Source organism: Heloderma suspectum, chromosome 2, assembly GCF_057233095.1.
Source record: "Heloderma suspectum isolate Gila_16-S chromosome 2, 16-S_ref, whole genome shotgun sequence".
Taxonomy (NCBI): Eukaryota; Metazoa; Chordata; class Lepidosauria; order Squamata; family Helodermatidae; genus Heloderma; species Heloderma suspectum.
Window position 1 is genome coordinate 193714115 of NC_139459.1, and position 16183 is coordinate 193730297.

The 16183-nt window shown below is 45.1% G+C and overlaps 1 protein-coding gene across 1 annotated transcript in view; it reads left to right on the forward strand.

The window, feature by feature from the left end:
* The window catches only part of FIGNL2 (fidgetin like 2), a 116681-nt gene that overhangs the window by 25135 nt on the left and 75363 nt on the right, over nt 1–16183 (forward strand). The window contains exon 3 of the mRNA XM_084837137.1: nt 2663–2818. The gene's annotated coding sequence lies outside the window, so the exon portion shown is untranslated. The remainder of the gene's footprint in view (nt 1–2662; nt 2819–16183) is intronic.

Below are 16183 nucleotides of genomic sequence, written 5' to 3' on the forward strand. Positions count from 1 at the left end.
ACAAATATGGGAGGTACTGGTTGCCCTGTACAGAGGTGTGGTGCTCTGTTCCTCCTATTGTTTGAAAACATACTGGGAGATGTCATGGTGGAAAGCCCTAGTTCCTTGGCATGAGTTTGATGAAATGCCTACACAAAAAGCAAATTCTCTCCTCTTGCTTCTCATACAGTCTCCTCTCTTAACCCTACGGTTATTTGAGTTTTGTTTAACCCTCAAACAACCCCTGCTGCCTGGGTTTGGATGACATGACAAACCATGGCAACCCCCTGCTGGGGGCTGAATATTCAAAATGGCTACTAGCATGTGTCACAACCCACCGTGGCTTAAATAAGCCATGATGGGCTCCAGTGATTGTGCAAACTGGCCCATTGTGAATGTCTCCACCATTTCAGTTGCCATTGGCTGGACACAGACAATACTGCTTTTGGTGGGTTGAAAGAGGGAATATTCCTTGTGCCCCACTTTTTGCCTCTGATAAACAGGTTCTGCAGATTTTCTTCGGCAATCTTTTGAAAAACTGGCATAATCTTTTTGACTCAAGCTGACAGTGGGATAAAAGAAGTGAAACCTCAATTCACTTAAAAAATATGTCTGTTTCTTGCCTTTACTTCTTAGTATTTGTTTTTTGTTTCCCATTTGTAGGTTGCATGCTCCAGTAATGGAATGCATGTCTCTTCCACTGATGATGATGATCATCATCTGATTAGTTCATGCAGGAAGGGTACCTTCCCTTTCCATTATATGACCAATTTGTGTGCCCTTTGTAGAAAAGTCGTACATGAAAATAATAAATACAAACACGTGGAACATAATACCACTGACAATGAATGGGGCTAAGACCATTTGAGTGATAGCAAATACAAATTCTTTTAAGTGTTTGAAATCGTCCTACATTTTAAAAAGGGGGGATATGTGAGAAGGTACATAAATGTTCTTCCTAGTCATGGCAAGCTCTAATAATAAATGATGTGTGTGGATAACCGTGACATTTGGGCTCCTCTGTTCAATTAGAAGGACCCCCCATCCTAATTCTGAGGAGGCAGCAAAACACCTACTGTGCCTGCAAAGCAAGCACATATATGCCTCCTCCATGAGGATGGAGGATCTTTCTCTCTCTTGCCTTAGGCTTTGCATTCATGCCACAACATTTCCAATTTTGCCTCCATTGAGCTTCACTGCTATTTCACATTTCTCATTAGCAGCAGCTGCCTTAGCCATTCAGGTGGCCAGTGAATTTACAGGGATTGTCAGCTCAGCATTTTATGGGAAATAGGGGAGAGAGAAAAGGACAAATGCCAGGATTTGTAAGCCCCATAAACCTTGCCTGCTCCAGTTTTATCTCTGTGTCAACCCAGTGAGGAGAGCAGCTTTTGGTTACCCCAGGCCTGTTAAATTAGCACTGGGCCCTGCATTCCATGGTATAAATATCTGCCATTGTAATGCTCAGGAATGCAAGTGTGTTGGAGTCTAAAATTAAAGAGCCAGGAATAAGGCTTCTCGAGTTACCAGAAACAAGACTCCATTGTGTTGCCTTCGGGCTCTAGCCTGATACAGGAAAGTTGCCTGTTAGTATTTAGAGACCACTCTAGGTTAAATGCATGAGCCAAGCAGGCCATTCACTGGAAAATGAAGATACACATCTTTAATTGAAACCCTCTTGACTGCACAGTTATCTTGCTCCAAAATTCCAGCTGGTTTGTGCAGGACAGAACGTGTTTTGGGGAAGCTGAGTATCCCAAGAGTTTGCCCTTGAGTCTGCCATTTCTTTTGCAAGGGGGTGGGGTGCATACACATGCACATTTAGTAAACCGCCCTGGAAATGCCAATTGACCATTAAAGGGTAAGATTTTTAGAGGCATTTTAGTACATTTTAGAGGCAATCATGATAATAACAATAATGATATTTGTGTGATTCTTCTTGTTTATGCGGAGGACATGGACAAGATGCTTGGATGGAAAAGTGTGACCACTTGTGTGTTGGATCCTTGCTTGCTGTGGCTGGTGAAACAAACAGGGAAGCAACAGCTAGTTGGGCCAGGGAGGTGATCAATGCCTCCTTGCCAGAGGAGTGCTCCTGGGCCACCTGAATGAAGCAGTGGTACGACCACTCCTTAAGAAGCCCTCCCTGGATCTAGAAGATATGAACAATCTTAGTTTCACAGGTCCCCTTCCTGGACAACATCCTTGAGCAGGTGATCACTGACCAGATCCAGATACTCTCGGATGAGACTGATTTTCTGGATCCACTTCAATTGGGGTCCAGGCCCGGTTTTGGTACTGAGACTGGCTCGGTCACCATGTGATGACCTATGTCAGGAGAGAGATGGGGGAGTGTGTCCCTGTTGATACTCCTTGATGTCTTGGCAGCATTCAATACCATTGATTGTGGTTTCCTTCTGGAACAGCTATTCAAGTTGGGAATTGGGGGCATTGCTTTGTGGTGGTTCCACTCCTTCCTGAACAGTTGTTTCCAGAGGGTGGTGCTTGGGGGTTATTGCTCAGCCCCATGGAGCCTTTAGTGTGGGGTTCTGCAGGGGTTGATTCTATCCCCCATGCTGTTTAACATCTACATGAAACCATTGAGTGGGGCCATCCAGAGTTTTCGGGTGCATTTTATTACTATGCTGATGGAATGCAATTGTACTTCCCCTTTTCATCTCAGGCAGGTGTGATGGTGGATGTGCTGAACTGATGTCTGACCTCAGTAATAGACTGGATGAGAGTTAATAAACTGAGGATCAATCCAGACGAGACTGAGGCTCTGCTCGTAGGTGGTTCCTCTGTCCAGATGGGGGAAATGCCACTGGCTCTGGATCAGGTAACTTCCCCTGAAGGTGCATATGTGGGGCTTGGGGGTACTTCTGGATCCATGATTGTCATTGGAGGATCAGGTGGCCTCTGTGGCACAGAGTGCCTTCTACCAGCTTCAGTTGGTAGCCCAGCTGTGACTGTTTCTGGATGGAAATAGCCTGGTGTCAGTGGTCTGTGCTCTGGTAACCTCTAAGCTATGTGACTGCAATGCATTGTATGTTGGGCTGCCTTTGAAGACTGTTCAGAAACTGAAGCTAGTGCAGAATTTGGCATCCAGGTTATTGACTGGGACTAGGTGATGTGAACATATCAATCCAACTCGCCTGCACTAGTTGCCAATTTGTTTCTGGGCCAAATTTAAAGTGGTGATTTAACCTATAAAGTCCTACATGGCTTGGAACCCCAATACATCAAGGATTCAGAGGGGGCACACAGGACATCTCTGTGTGCCCCCTCTGAATCTCAAGAGATGCAATTCAGAAACTGGTCTTTCTTGTGATAGCCCCACATGTATGGAATGCTCTCCCCAAGAATGCTTGCTTGGAGCTGATAATATTCTTTTTGGCACCAGGTGAAGATGTCCAAATTCCTGGGAAAATAAGTACATCAGTTATGGCACAGTTGTCGTGGGCTGTTTTGGGGGTATTAATTCTAGGTGGGTGGGAATTTGTGTACTGTGGATGAAAACTTTTTGTATTGTAGTTAGATAATGTTTTTAAGGCATTTATTTTTATTCTTGTGCCAATTACGATTTGTATTGATTGTATTTTTTTCTGTTATATGAATTATGGATTTTTGTATTTGTTGGTGTAAGTCACTTTGAGTCAGCTTTTTATGGTGGAAAGTGCTGCATAAATGTAATAAATAATATCTCCCAGGATCACCAGTCCTTAATTTCATAAGAAGGGAAGGTGAAGAGGCTTCAGATCTGCAAAGTAATAAATCCAGCCTAGAACTGTGAACCTTTAGTTGAAGTTTATTCATAATTTTCTCTTTCTAGAAAGCTGTATTTTCATCTGCCTGCCTGCCTGCCTGCCTGCCTATCATCCATCTGTCTGTCTGTCTGTCTGTCTGTCTGTTTGTCTGTCTACCTACCTACACATTTCATATATATCAATTGAAATGGATACATTTAAATCATGTAGTTACATTACATTCTTTTTTCTCTTTTTTTGGTTTTGTTTAAATTTATAATAAAAAATTAACTATAATAAAAGAATTGTGGACCTAAGGGAGACTTTCTGTTTCAGCATGCCCAGATGTAAGCGTGTGCTGCACACTCTGGTGCACGATGAAAATTGTGAGAAGTGTCTTTGGAAGTGGCAGATAGCTTTTGCCTTGAGACAACCCTGCATTCAAAGTGAGAAGCCAGTTCTGTAAACTTCTCATGCTGGCACTGCTTTCATTCAGTGGCAGCCAGTGAGGCGAGGTGGTGTTGTGGGCAATAATCAGCTGCAGAGCAGCAATCAAAGGAGAGCAGGCCCCCCCACCCTTGCTGAGTTAATGGTAGCTGCTGTCTAGCTTGCAGCATGGTGTGTGAAATGGGTGTGCTCCTGTCATAGGCCTAAGCCAACCAGTCAGCGGCCGTATGCCTGTCAGCAGACACATACCTTCCTGGTGCTGACCCATCCAGCTGCCTCCTGCCTCTGCCAAGACCCATGCTCAAATTATGGAGGAAAAGTGAAGGCGCTCCTTAATGAACTCTAAAAGCCCTGGTCCCTGTCTCTTCCCAATGTTAGCCAATTCATGACCCCCCTACCCCCAATAACCTTCTGAGAGAGGGGCTGTCATAAAAGGGAGCTGGCCTCCCCTGTAGTTACCTTTGCAAGCTGAATAATATGCAGCGGTCATATTTTCAGCTGTTTCCGTTCATCTAAACACTGGCAAAACTGTCAACAAAAAGTCAAGATGCCTGCAATTATAAGGCATGAAAATAAAGCATCATCTGTCTCTCTTCACATTACAGGAGGGGTAGGACAACACATTTCTACCATGAGCTGACAGTGTGTCTTGTCTTTTACGTTTGAAGGAAATTCTGGAAAAATGAAACATACAAAGGGGCGCAAGTGGCTGAGGCTCCAGGGCATATGTTTACTGCATGATTTCAGACACACAAACGTCCTTCAAAGATAACAGAAAATATGTGGTCAGCCTACAGTAGAAACATGTGATCTGGTTCTTTGCTTTAAAAGGAGAAACCCTCCTTTTAAAGCAAAGATTATTTAGCTTACAATAAAACCCAGGGAGCTTAGCCCTAGAACCCCTTTTTGAATGTCAGGGCTCCACTGTGAGCGTTTGAAGAGGGCATCTCCAGCATCTCAGTGCGTGATGCTAGCCCAGCCTTCTCCAACCTAGTGCCCTCCAGGTATGTCGGACTACAGCTCCTATCATCTCCAGCTAGCATGGTTGACAGCAACAGAAAAGAGGACAAAAGACACAGGATTGCATAAAATCTGCAACTGCTAATTTATACATATAGGTGCAATTTTAGAAATATTTAGTATAAGTTAAACAGAAATACGATGCGTCTCACCATAGTAGGAGAATGATCCGTGTGCCTGCTGTCTGCTGTCCAGGTACTAATGGTTGATGGGTAACTTCTAAGCCTCTGTTGCTCTCCCTTCTTAGGTTGTCTTTAAACTGGACTTGGTCTGGACAGCCCTTCAAGTAGAGGACTGTCCTCCGAACATGTTCCCCTTTAGTGGAGGTCCATCCCAGCCCTCAGTCTTGGCACTGTCATGCATGGGGAAGCCCTTGCTTTAACAGTTCAGTTTCAGGCTGGCGCCAGCCTCACAACACACAGGACCTCTGCAGGAGTGCTGTTATGTAGCTTTGTGGCCTTACTCCCAGTGGCTCAGCCAGGCAGGTTATTCCTCAGAAATGAAGGTGACCCACTTTGAGAACTTTTTTTTTAGATTTGTCAGCCAGGGATTCAAAGATACCAGGCCACTCTCCCTGTAACTCTTATCACAGGCCATGTCTTCAGAATCATTCCTTTCACACATACCCACATTCCTCCCTCAGGCTTCTGGAACTCTCTGTGGCTTACACTTTAGCCTTCTGTTACCATACTATCATACCTGGGCAAGAAGTGGGTTTTGTGTGTGTGTGCATGTGCAATACCTTCCCTTCTTATTTGCACTGCAATAACATCACAATGGACAGGGGCACTACAAAACTGCAAGGCAAAACTGAAGCTACCACTCAAAGATGAATTGCCTCCCTTTTATTTGATTACATTGTACATTTAGGTGTGTGTATGCCAATTGTGACCAATGCATGGAAATCACAAACTGGGATTGGACAGCATCATTTGCAATATTCCGGTTTCCTCAGAAGTAAGGCCCACTAAGTTCAAAGGGGACTTACTCCCTTATAAGTGGGTTTAGGATGCAATCATATCCAGATAGGCGGCTGCCTCCTAACTCGGGGGCGACTGCCTCTCCAATGCAGGGCAGGAGAAGCATGGAGGGGATCATTACCTCCGCACTTCTCCTGCCCTGCATTTTCAGCTAGACAGCCGATTGCGGCTGTCCAGCTGCAGGAGGATGGAGTGGGGGAGGAGGCTGCTGTATGACAGATTGGATGTGTTGTACAGGCATTTCCGCCCTCCCCACCCTGGAATGCCCCTGGACACACCCCTCTGGGGCCGTTCCACACTCCTCTTGCGAGCACGGAGGACGGGGCTCTTCCACACTGCCTCTGAGGCAGCATGGAAGTGGGGGGAGGTCAGTTCCCAGAAAACAAGATATCCTATGGCCATCTAGCCGCTCCTTCCAGGGTGCAATCCTATGCATGTGTAGACAGAAAAAAGTCCTACAAGTCTCAGCATTACCCAGCCAGTATGGCTAGCTGGAACTTGTAGGGCTTTTTTTCTGTCTAAACATGTATAGCATTGTGTCCTAAGTCAATTAAACACTATGGGTTGGATTTAAATTTATGATGATTAACTGTGCTGATGGAAGTGGACTTCCCCATCCCGTCATTCACATGGCAGCCCCTCCAGCCCCCTGAAAATGCTACACAGAGAAGCAGGAGACCTTGCTGAATGGAGTGAGCTGTGGTGTGTGTGGGGGGAGCAGGGATCCCCCTGAAATCAGAGGAAGGACCCCTGTGTGAGCAGAGCCCTTCCTCTCTCGGAAGGCAGATCCTGGATTTAACCCAGTGGTTGGTTGATTTAAAACAGTCTGATAAACTAAAAGGGTGACTCCTATCAAGCAGCAGATTTTACATCTTAAAAATTGTATAAAAACTGTATAAAAACTTATAAAAACTGCAGATGGGGTAAACATGGCAGAAGAAGCATCCCCTCGTGTGTTTGATAGAAGGGTGGGGATGTCTCTTCTGAGATGATGCCTGCTGCCACGCATTTGTGCAGCATCTAATAACAAAGTGAGCTGTTAATGCCAAGTCAACCTACTAATTTACCAATTGACTAAAACTCATACCGTTAACCAACTAAAATGTCTTTTATTGGGTGACAGATAATCTAGGCCTATCTATATGTATCTCAGGTTTCTAGAGTTAAGATAAGGGGCAGATTTCCAATCATTCCAAAGACAAGCTACTAAATATGTAACCGTATTTACTTAACCATATTTTAGTTAAAAAATGTTAATTTAAAAACAAATAGAACTTATAGTATAACTTAAACCAAATATGAACAACTAACTTCGGACTGCAGTTCACTACAAAGTGCAGTGTTTCTGTTGTAAGGTCAGCAACAGTTGCTTGTCCCAATTCCTTCAGTCTGTTGTTGCCAGCAGTTTCTGTTATGTAGGTTCACCTTTCTTCTCTAGCTGGGCTGCTCTATCTGCCTCTTCTTCACCACACTGTTGCCTTTCCTGAACTTCCTCCTCAGCTGCACTTTTTTGCTCAGCTGCTGGTGCCTACTCTTCTTCTTCTTCAACCACTTCTCCCTCCTCTTTTCCTTCCTCAAGCCCAGCACCAACCACTGACCTGGTTCACGAGGGTGGTTAATAAGCTGCAGTGGCTTGTTAACCACCCTGTGTGTGCCGGCCCAGTTTACATAACTGCCCTTGCCAGGCGCAACTTGTCGTAATGTCTGAACCTGGCAAGGGTGGTTGGTTGGGGTGGTTAACAAACCACCCTGAACCCATGGCCTGTGCTAGGGTTGCTGGGTGGTTTGTTAACCACCCAACCTCACCAGGCCTGGATGTCACGACAAGCAAGGGTAATTTCATGTAGTGTGAACTGGCCCACTGTTTCAAGCCTGCCTTCCACTCTCCTCTCTCTCCATCATGTGCTCCTGCCACTCACACCCCAAGCCCTTAAGGGGCAGGTATTATGTGTGGGTGCATGTATATGTGTGTGTGCATTAGTGCATGTCTGCCTGTCTAGCTAAGGCTGTCACCCAATTACAGAAATTTAGTTTATTAAGGGCTCAATCCTATGGCTGCTAGATAGTGGCTAGATGGCCATAGGGTTGTTCGGTTTCCAGGAACTGACTTTGGAGCCTGCACTCCAAGGTCGGTTCCCGGGGAACCACCTCCCTGCCCCCTCCCCTGCCACCTCATAGGCGGCGCGGATTGTCCACGGGCTCTGGGCTCATAGGAGCAGCACCGAGCAGGGCAAAAGGGGGCGTGGAGTGTGGAAGTGCCAGTACAATGCTTCCTATGTGTCGTCCGGACTCCCCACCCCATGCTCTGACGTCCTGCAGCTAGACAGCTGAGCCTGACCATCTAGCTGCAAATGCAGGGCGGCTAGAGCAAGGAGGAGAGGATCTCCTCCCCACTCCTCCCACCATGCATTGGATAGGCATGCACCTCCGAGTTCAGAGATGGATGCCTGTCCCGATAGGATTGCTCCCTAATTGTATGAGATTTAGTCATACAATTTTATCGTTAATTATTAGTCACAGACCTCACTTATTTATGGCATTTTGAGATCACCTTTCAACAGAAACCACCTAGACAGTATACAACAAATCAAAAACAATAAAAAGAATATAATAAAACATTAGAAATAAACCAACAATGAAAACATTAAAAACAATTGTAAACGTTAAGTTAAAAATGTGTCTTGACAACTTTTCTAAAAGCATATTATATCTATCTACACACACACACAGGATTAAATCCAATGTCAGGTGAGTGGGCTTCCACTCATGCAGTATGACTTCTCTTTGCTCTCCTCCCCCCTGCAAGAAGACTCTGGAGCAGATTTGGGAGAGCATGTGGGGGGCTGCAGGGGGAGAGGAAAAACTGTTCTGCCACTGGTTTGTGTTCTACCACATTTTACCAGTCCCCATTCCTGTGCCTTTTACCACTGCGTAATACACAGAAAGTAGCAGATGATTGTATTTATCCCCACCCCATGAGAAGTTTCATCTGCAGATCCTTGAATATTAAGCTGTTCTAAAAGGAACAAGTGCAGGCCAGTCAGACTTCCTATTTTAAGCTGAGCAGTAAAGATTTACTTTAAGAGCCATCAATGCAGCACAAGCTGGCCATATGCTGGGAGACTAACATGCAATGTTGGGATCCCCCCCTTCTTTTGGTCTTTGTTAAGTGCATTTTTCCTTCTTTAAGTACTGTTGCTTTTGGGGTTCTCATCTCTACCTAAAGGGCCCCTGGCTCCAGCATTCTGCTTCATCCATGTGCTGAGCTTTTTTCCTTTCCTTTCCCTTTTCTTCAAGGCAACCAGCCCTCCCCCATTAGCTACATGAATTTTAAGCACAACCAGATGTGAGAGGTGAGGCTGATGAACTCCACCCCAGTCCTTTGTGCTCTCAGAGGAGGGTCTTACAGGAGAGTTATGGTCTCAAACTTCTCTCTCTTACCTTTTTCTGGTTTTTAAAATCAGAATCTTTATTCATTCCAGCAGGCAACAGAGCCAGCGTATATATCGTCCTGACAGGAATAGAATTGGTTCAGGATGTTTAAAGTGGCTGTGGGAAAGGTGATGGCTTTGCTTATGTGATGGATAAATCCCACCTTGTCTTAAACTGGTTTAAAAGCCCAGCCATGCAGTTGTATACAGGAGATGCATCTACAACATCTCACATTGGCTGTTCTCACACCATCACCAAGGATGTCTCAGAAGGTAACCTTTCTTGCTTATGGGATCACTTTTTGGAAGCGACTGCATACATATTAAAAAAGTTAAGTTGAAATAGGGGAAATCCAAGAGCATGCCCTAACAAGGATCCAGGACCTTATTAATGGGAATGTGTCCTCATGCCCATGGGATTAACAAATGTAGTTTAAAAAGTCACCACAAGCCACAGTAGAACTGCCATTCTATATTTTTGGTCCCAAGTCATGTTTGCAAGAACACTGAATCCAAAGTGATTCTCATAATGATTTTAACTGCTAAGTGTTTAAGGGCACAATCCTATGCATGTTTAGACAGAAGAAAGGCCTACAACTCCATGCTGGCTGGGGCATACTGGGAGCTGTAGCCCTTTTTTCTGTCTAAAGATGCATAGGACTGCACCCTAAGCTGTTAGTGATGTACACAGTATGTTACTCTGTGTTTCTAATTCCTGATTAGTTACCTTATTCTCACAAACCCAATCCAGATTCTCTACCCTTTTAATGGCGTTCAGAGAGTCCTTTCTTACCACTCTTTCTCGGTCAAAGGGTGTCTGAAGTGGACTACAGATACATAATACACATTAAATAAATTACATGCTCTGCCCCCTTTTACCCCACTTCTATGGAAGTAATAACTCTGCCTTGCTTCATTTCTGAACTATGTCATTGGAAGAACTGGGTGCCCTGCTTGAGGACAGTCCACACCCAGCCCCCAAATGGACTGTAATGGAGAAGCTAAGTCAGACTTCACTACAGGCTGGTTAGGCCCTGGGGAGTCACAGGCCGTCTTAGGTGACAGGGCCAACCAAAATACAATCTGGCAAGCCCAGCCAAAACACAATACAGAGGCTGATCAAACCTGGAAGGTCAGTCAGCAGGGCTGCTCAGCAAAGCCAAGGTCAAACACAGAAGGCCAAGGGAAAGCAGTCTCAGAACAGTGCCAACTCCAGGTTTTGAGGACCCTTTGGCAAGACACCCTCACTGGCCCTCCTCCCTCAGTGAGTCTATGCTCTCACTACCATTGTCACCAGCTGCCATGTCTCCTCCTCGCTACCATGCGTCCCCTTGACAGGCAGAGAGCAAGTAGGCAGTGGCAGCCACTGCTCCTCTCTCCCAGAGCGAGAAGCAGGCGAACAAATATGTTGCAGCAACATATTGCTGAAAATATTGCTGAAAAGGAGCAGCAACTCCAGGGGGCTCTTGTCCATGGGCCCCTGCTGGAGATGAGCCCACAGCAGGTGTCCAACCATGTCTATGTTTGACACCTCCACTATTCAGGAACAAGGCAATAGAATCAGAAACATGCGCAGTTCACCAGGCACCTAGGTTACAGAGAGGACCTGTGTTGCCCCAGTGGTAGATAGATCAGAACTGAAGGTTTATGTAGGCTGATTTTCAGAGCCCTGCCCAGACCCGCCTGCAAACCATATGCCCAGTCCTCCAGGCTCCCTGCTCCTGAGGAGTCCCCCACCCTTGAGGAGTCCTCCTACTTCCAAAGAGCCCTCTTACTCCGGAGGACTCTGGGTTCTCTGGGCCCTCGGGCTTGTGTTTCGTTAATGGGAGGCCACCTGCCCCTATTGGTGCTGATGCTCCCTAGGGTTTGGCGGCCCCTTGGCCTCCCTCTCAGACTCTACGGGCAAGATAGCTTCATCACAGACCTGTCCGTGGGTGCCTCAGGCACCGCTATTGCTGAAGGGCCTGGTGTGGCCTCTTCGGGGGTTTGAGTGCTGGAGTCAGGGAGCCTCAGGGCCTTTGACCTTTGAATCGTCATCAGCAGAAGAGACTTCCTGGCCTGTGCATAGGTCTGGCATAACACTAGGAGATGGCTTGATTCTGCACTGATGGAGAAAGAGAGAAAGTTAAGTAGTTTAGGCTACTCTTACGTGCATTTCCCCCCTCCAATTAATGGCACAGTTACATTTATTAAGCATACAGATTCATTTATACTTTTCAGAGATTGAAAAGGACATCCCAGTATATGACATGAATAAATCAGGCAGATGAAATTAGTTCAGGCCACATAAACCGTAAATCAATTCACCACTCTGGCAAGGCACTCTAAAATAGATTGGCAGTAAGCCCGATCTCGTCTGATCTCGGAAGCTAAGCTGGGTCAGCCCTGGTTAGTAGTTGGATGGGAGACCACCCGGGAATCAGGCTTCCTGCACTGAGCAGGGGGTTGGACTCGATGGTCTTGTAGGCCCCTTCCAACCCTATGATTCTATAAGATGCTAGACCACCTAGTAGTGGAATGAACTGGGAAGATTTTAAATGAACGTTGTACAGTGAGATCTCTCTTGAGTCCGTTTTCTTTCTTGTCCCCAGTTTCAGCATGAGAAAGAAGCCTATCTACTAGCAGTTCTCTTATCTCTTTTAGAATGTGTTTAGTCCATTTTTAGAATCGCAATGCCCCCCCCCCCCCGAATCTGCAGCACTGTTCTGTTATAATCTGAGGGTGGCCCTTCACAGTCATAGTTGATGTGGGTGCACTGGTGGTACACCAGTGTTTCCTAGAGCAAACACAAAGTGTCATTGACATATCGGTATCTGCACACCCAGTGTAATCAGGGTTATCAGGCATGTCTACATGAGAGTTTAAAATGTATGATGTCCACACTTTAAATGTTTCCTGTAGGAAACTCTGGCATACACCCACAGAAAATGGGTTTGCTGCAGCTTCAGTGCAGAAACATCTTTGGTCTGTCCTTGTCCCTGCCCCCCACTGCTGATTTTGCTGATGCTGTATCTTTTAGGGTCTAATCTTTCAAGTCTTGAGTCAGAAATCTGTAAAAGGGATGCACAGTTGAATCCTCTCCCTTACCAGCTTGTCACAGTGGTTAACCATTCTCTGTAGAATGGAAACTATACAGGATTTCTGCGCTTATCAGGAGAAAAATTTAAACTAGCGCTAGGTTTGCCCTGGAGTGACAGCTGAGCCTCTTTTGATTTAAAGAGAAGCTGAACATGCTGCTGTTCGCTTGTGAAAACAGAATGGTATCAAAATGTAGTTGAAAGGGTGAGGGAGGGGGTACACTTTTAGAATCATAGCAATAGACCTTAATTTCAAACTCTTTGCAAGCAAAATAACTCCCTCAATAGTTTTTAAAAATCTGACCCATATTTTGACCATCACTGATCTCTCAAAAGCTATCAAAACAAATGCATCAATTTTTTTTACCTGAATGAAGGCAAAGTTAACTAGCCAACTCTTCTTCCATTATTTAATTCTTAGATGCAATATAAGGATAGAAATTTGTAAGCCCATCTACCTATCTGTTGATGCTGAGTTAACATCTTTTTAAACCACTAATTTATGTGGAAGGTATGGGAGGGAATGTGAAGCTGAGACTGAGGGAAATGGATCTGCTTTCATAACATGTTCCAGCAGGGATAATCCTTTGGGCCTTCAAGTTTTATTCTTGTGCACTGGGCTCTGAGTGGAATTCCAGGGAATCGTTCGTGTTGAGGCTGCAGCAGCAACAATGCAGTATACATCCCAGCCGTTTGGGAGGTGCCTCTTTTAATCTTTCTTTGTGGGCAAAATTCCAGAGTGAAAGAACAAGCCCATTGTGAGTTTCTCGCTGGGATATTAAAAGTGAACTTTCCCCTGACACCCCGTTATGCTGATTAGCACAAAGTGGTATGAATAGAGCATGGGGTTTTCGTATCCTTTTAAAACGGCTTCTAGTCTGTTTTAACTCACACTTCCATCCTAAACAGCAATAGAGTCCTCTGTTGCACATGGTCTTTTGTGATTTTTGCACCAGTGCATGAGCGGGTGTGTGCCATCCTCAGCATTTATTTGTTGGTGCAACCATCTTAAGACTGGACTTTTTAATGCCCCCTTCCTGTTTTAAGCACCCAGGAAAGTTAAGAATGAGATATCACTATGGAACAGATAACATTCTTTTGTCAGCAACCTTTTTAAAAAAAACTTGACATGGTTATTTGAACGAGTATCTTTGCTAATGCCACCTGTCCGTTCTGTAGCAGCTGAAACTGAGGTACAGTAGTCCTGTGTAAACCATGGGTATGTTATGTCCTTTCTCTTCACCTAAGGCATTCCCGAATTGTCTGCCAGGGCACACTATTCTGCTGCGAGAAGACCTGAAGTGTGCTTTGGACAATTAAGCCGCTGGTTGGATGCATCCACCATTAGATGCCTAACTGAGAAAGGAAGACCAATTGCAGTATCGATTCTCCTTTCCTCTGCTGATATAAAGACAGAGACAAGAGAGCACACCTGGATTCCCTATTACTGCTTGTACAACTGCTGACAGGCACAGGGGATAGCCAGAAGTCCAGAAAGCATGGTTCTGCCCCTGAGCCCTGACTCATTGGGCAAAGGGAGGACACCAGGAGGCAATATTAATTGGGCTGTCCTGCAGTTGCAACGAGGATGCTTGCCTAGTATTCTGGTGTGCGTGCACGTGTGTGCGTGCACGTGTGTGTGTGTGTGTGTGTGTGTGTGTATATATATATATATATATATATATATGGATCAGGGCCCATGTGGGGTGTGTGTGTGGCTTTAACCAGTTCCCTGCATGTCGCCACATGTCTGTTTGAATAAAAATGCCTTACGCCGTCTCTGGAACATGCACAGGCCCGGGCATTAGACAGGCTCCAGGGGAAGAGATTTCCAAAGTTGAAGGGCAGCCTCTGAGAACGTCTTGCTCCACATTCTTTATAGAAGATATACTTAAGAGAGAGTATCTGATCCATCTTAAAGGTTGTAAAAGAACAGAGTGGTGGAAGCAATCTCTTATGTTGGGCCCAGATTGTTGAGGAGGCTCTGTAGGCAATCTTATTTTTTCGTATTTGCTTTCCCTTTCCCTACGGCGGCGCGCTGAGCTAGATGTTTTTGTGAGCTATCAGCAATGACACTGAGACCTGTTTCCTGAATAGCTGCCCAGCTATAAAGTGGGCCTTAATAGGCCCATCAATTAGAAGGAATGAGTGTTAAGTGTGACCGTTCTTTGACCAACATGCTAGGAACCTCCTGAGCTAAAAGCATTAATGTTTGCAGCTTGAACAGAGGAGTCAGGGGCTGTGACACTCAGAATGATATGTAATCTGTGTCTCAAGCCCATGCTGTCACTTGTTCAGTGCCTCATGTATAGAACAGGGCACTGAGATGCTATCCCAGCAAGGAAAAATGGGAATCTTGACAAGTAGGGGCCTCATCTTGCATGGCATGTTTGGTGCTTAATAGTCCCCCCCCCCCCCCCCGGAGGAAGCTGCTCACACTCTCCTAGCACAGCTGCGCATTGCTTGCTGAAACATAATCTAAGCTGTTGATATGTCACCCCCAGGTGAACCAACAGGCCGGGAGGAGGGAAATCAATCACATTTTTTTCTTTCTTTCTTAAAATCAAAATCAAAATCCTGGACTTGGGATTATCATATTTTTGCTGTTAAACCACTAATGAGCTTTGAGGAATGTCAGCTTCCCCACGGGATCAACAGGGTGTTCTAACAGGGAGGTGTCAGCATGGATTTCTGCTGATGGTGTCTATGGCTGATCAAACGGAGGGGTAATTAACCAGCAGAGACTTTTTGATCATTCTGTTACTTTTGAAGGGGATCAGGGAGAGAAGGGGAAGGGAAGGAATTTTTGATCATAAAGCTGGTCCAGCACCTGTGCTGTAATAAATATTTTATCAAGATTTCGTATTATGTTGTATTATAATATTTACAGTTTATCCCAGTTTATGGCCATAGCAGGGGACCCTTATGCATGACTTGCAAAATAAAACCCCATGTATGTACAAAACAAATTAAAATGCACAGTGAAAACAATAAAATCAACCAACAAAGAAAACAACTAAAATCATAGCAAGGAATAAACACCTCAGCCAATTTTCACATAATTTGTTCTAATAAATACTACTAGTATGTCTGTACAGTGTATACCAGACCTTTTGTCTTGTTTCCCAAAGTGCCTTGCTTCTGGGATACTTAAAGCTAAAGTCAGTAGTTGGCAAAACAGGCATTAACCTTATTGTTACCATTTTTGATCATTTAGAAAAATATTTCAGCATGCCACTAATTTGACTGTGTGCATGTCCACTTCTTAATCAGTCCCTTCTTGGATATCTTCTTTTTGTGTTTCCTCTACTCAGCAATCTGCATCTTTTAGTTCCTGACTGTTTAGGATGCAGTGGGCTAGGGTGGCCATGTGTCCTCTTTCACAGAGGGCTGTCCTCTGTTTGAAAGGCTGCCCTGTTCAATTCCAGATTAAAGATAAACAACCACAGGAACTGTTGCCCATCAGCAGTTAGCACCTGGACGGTAGGTAAGCATACTGGTCA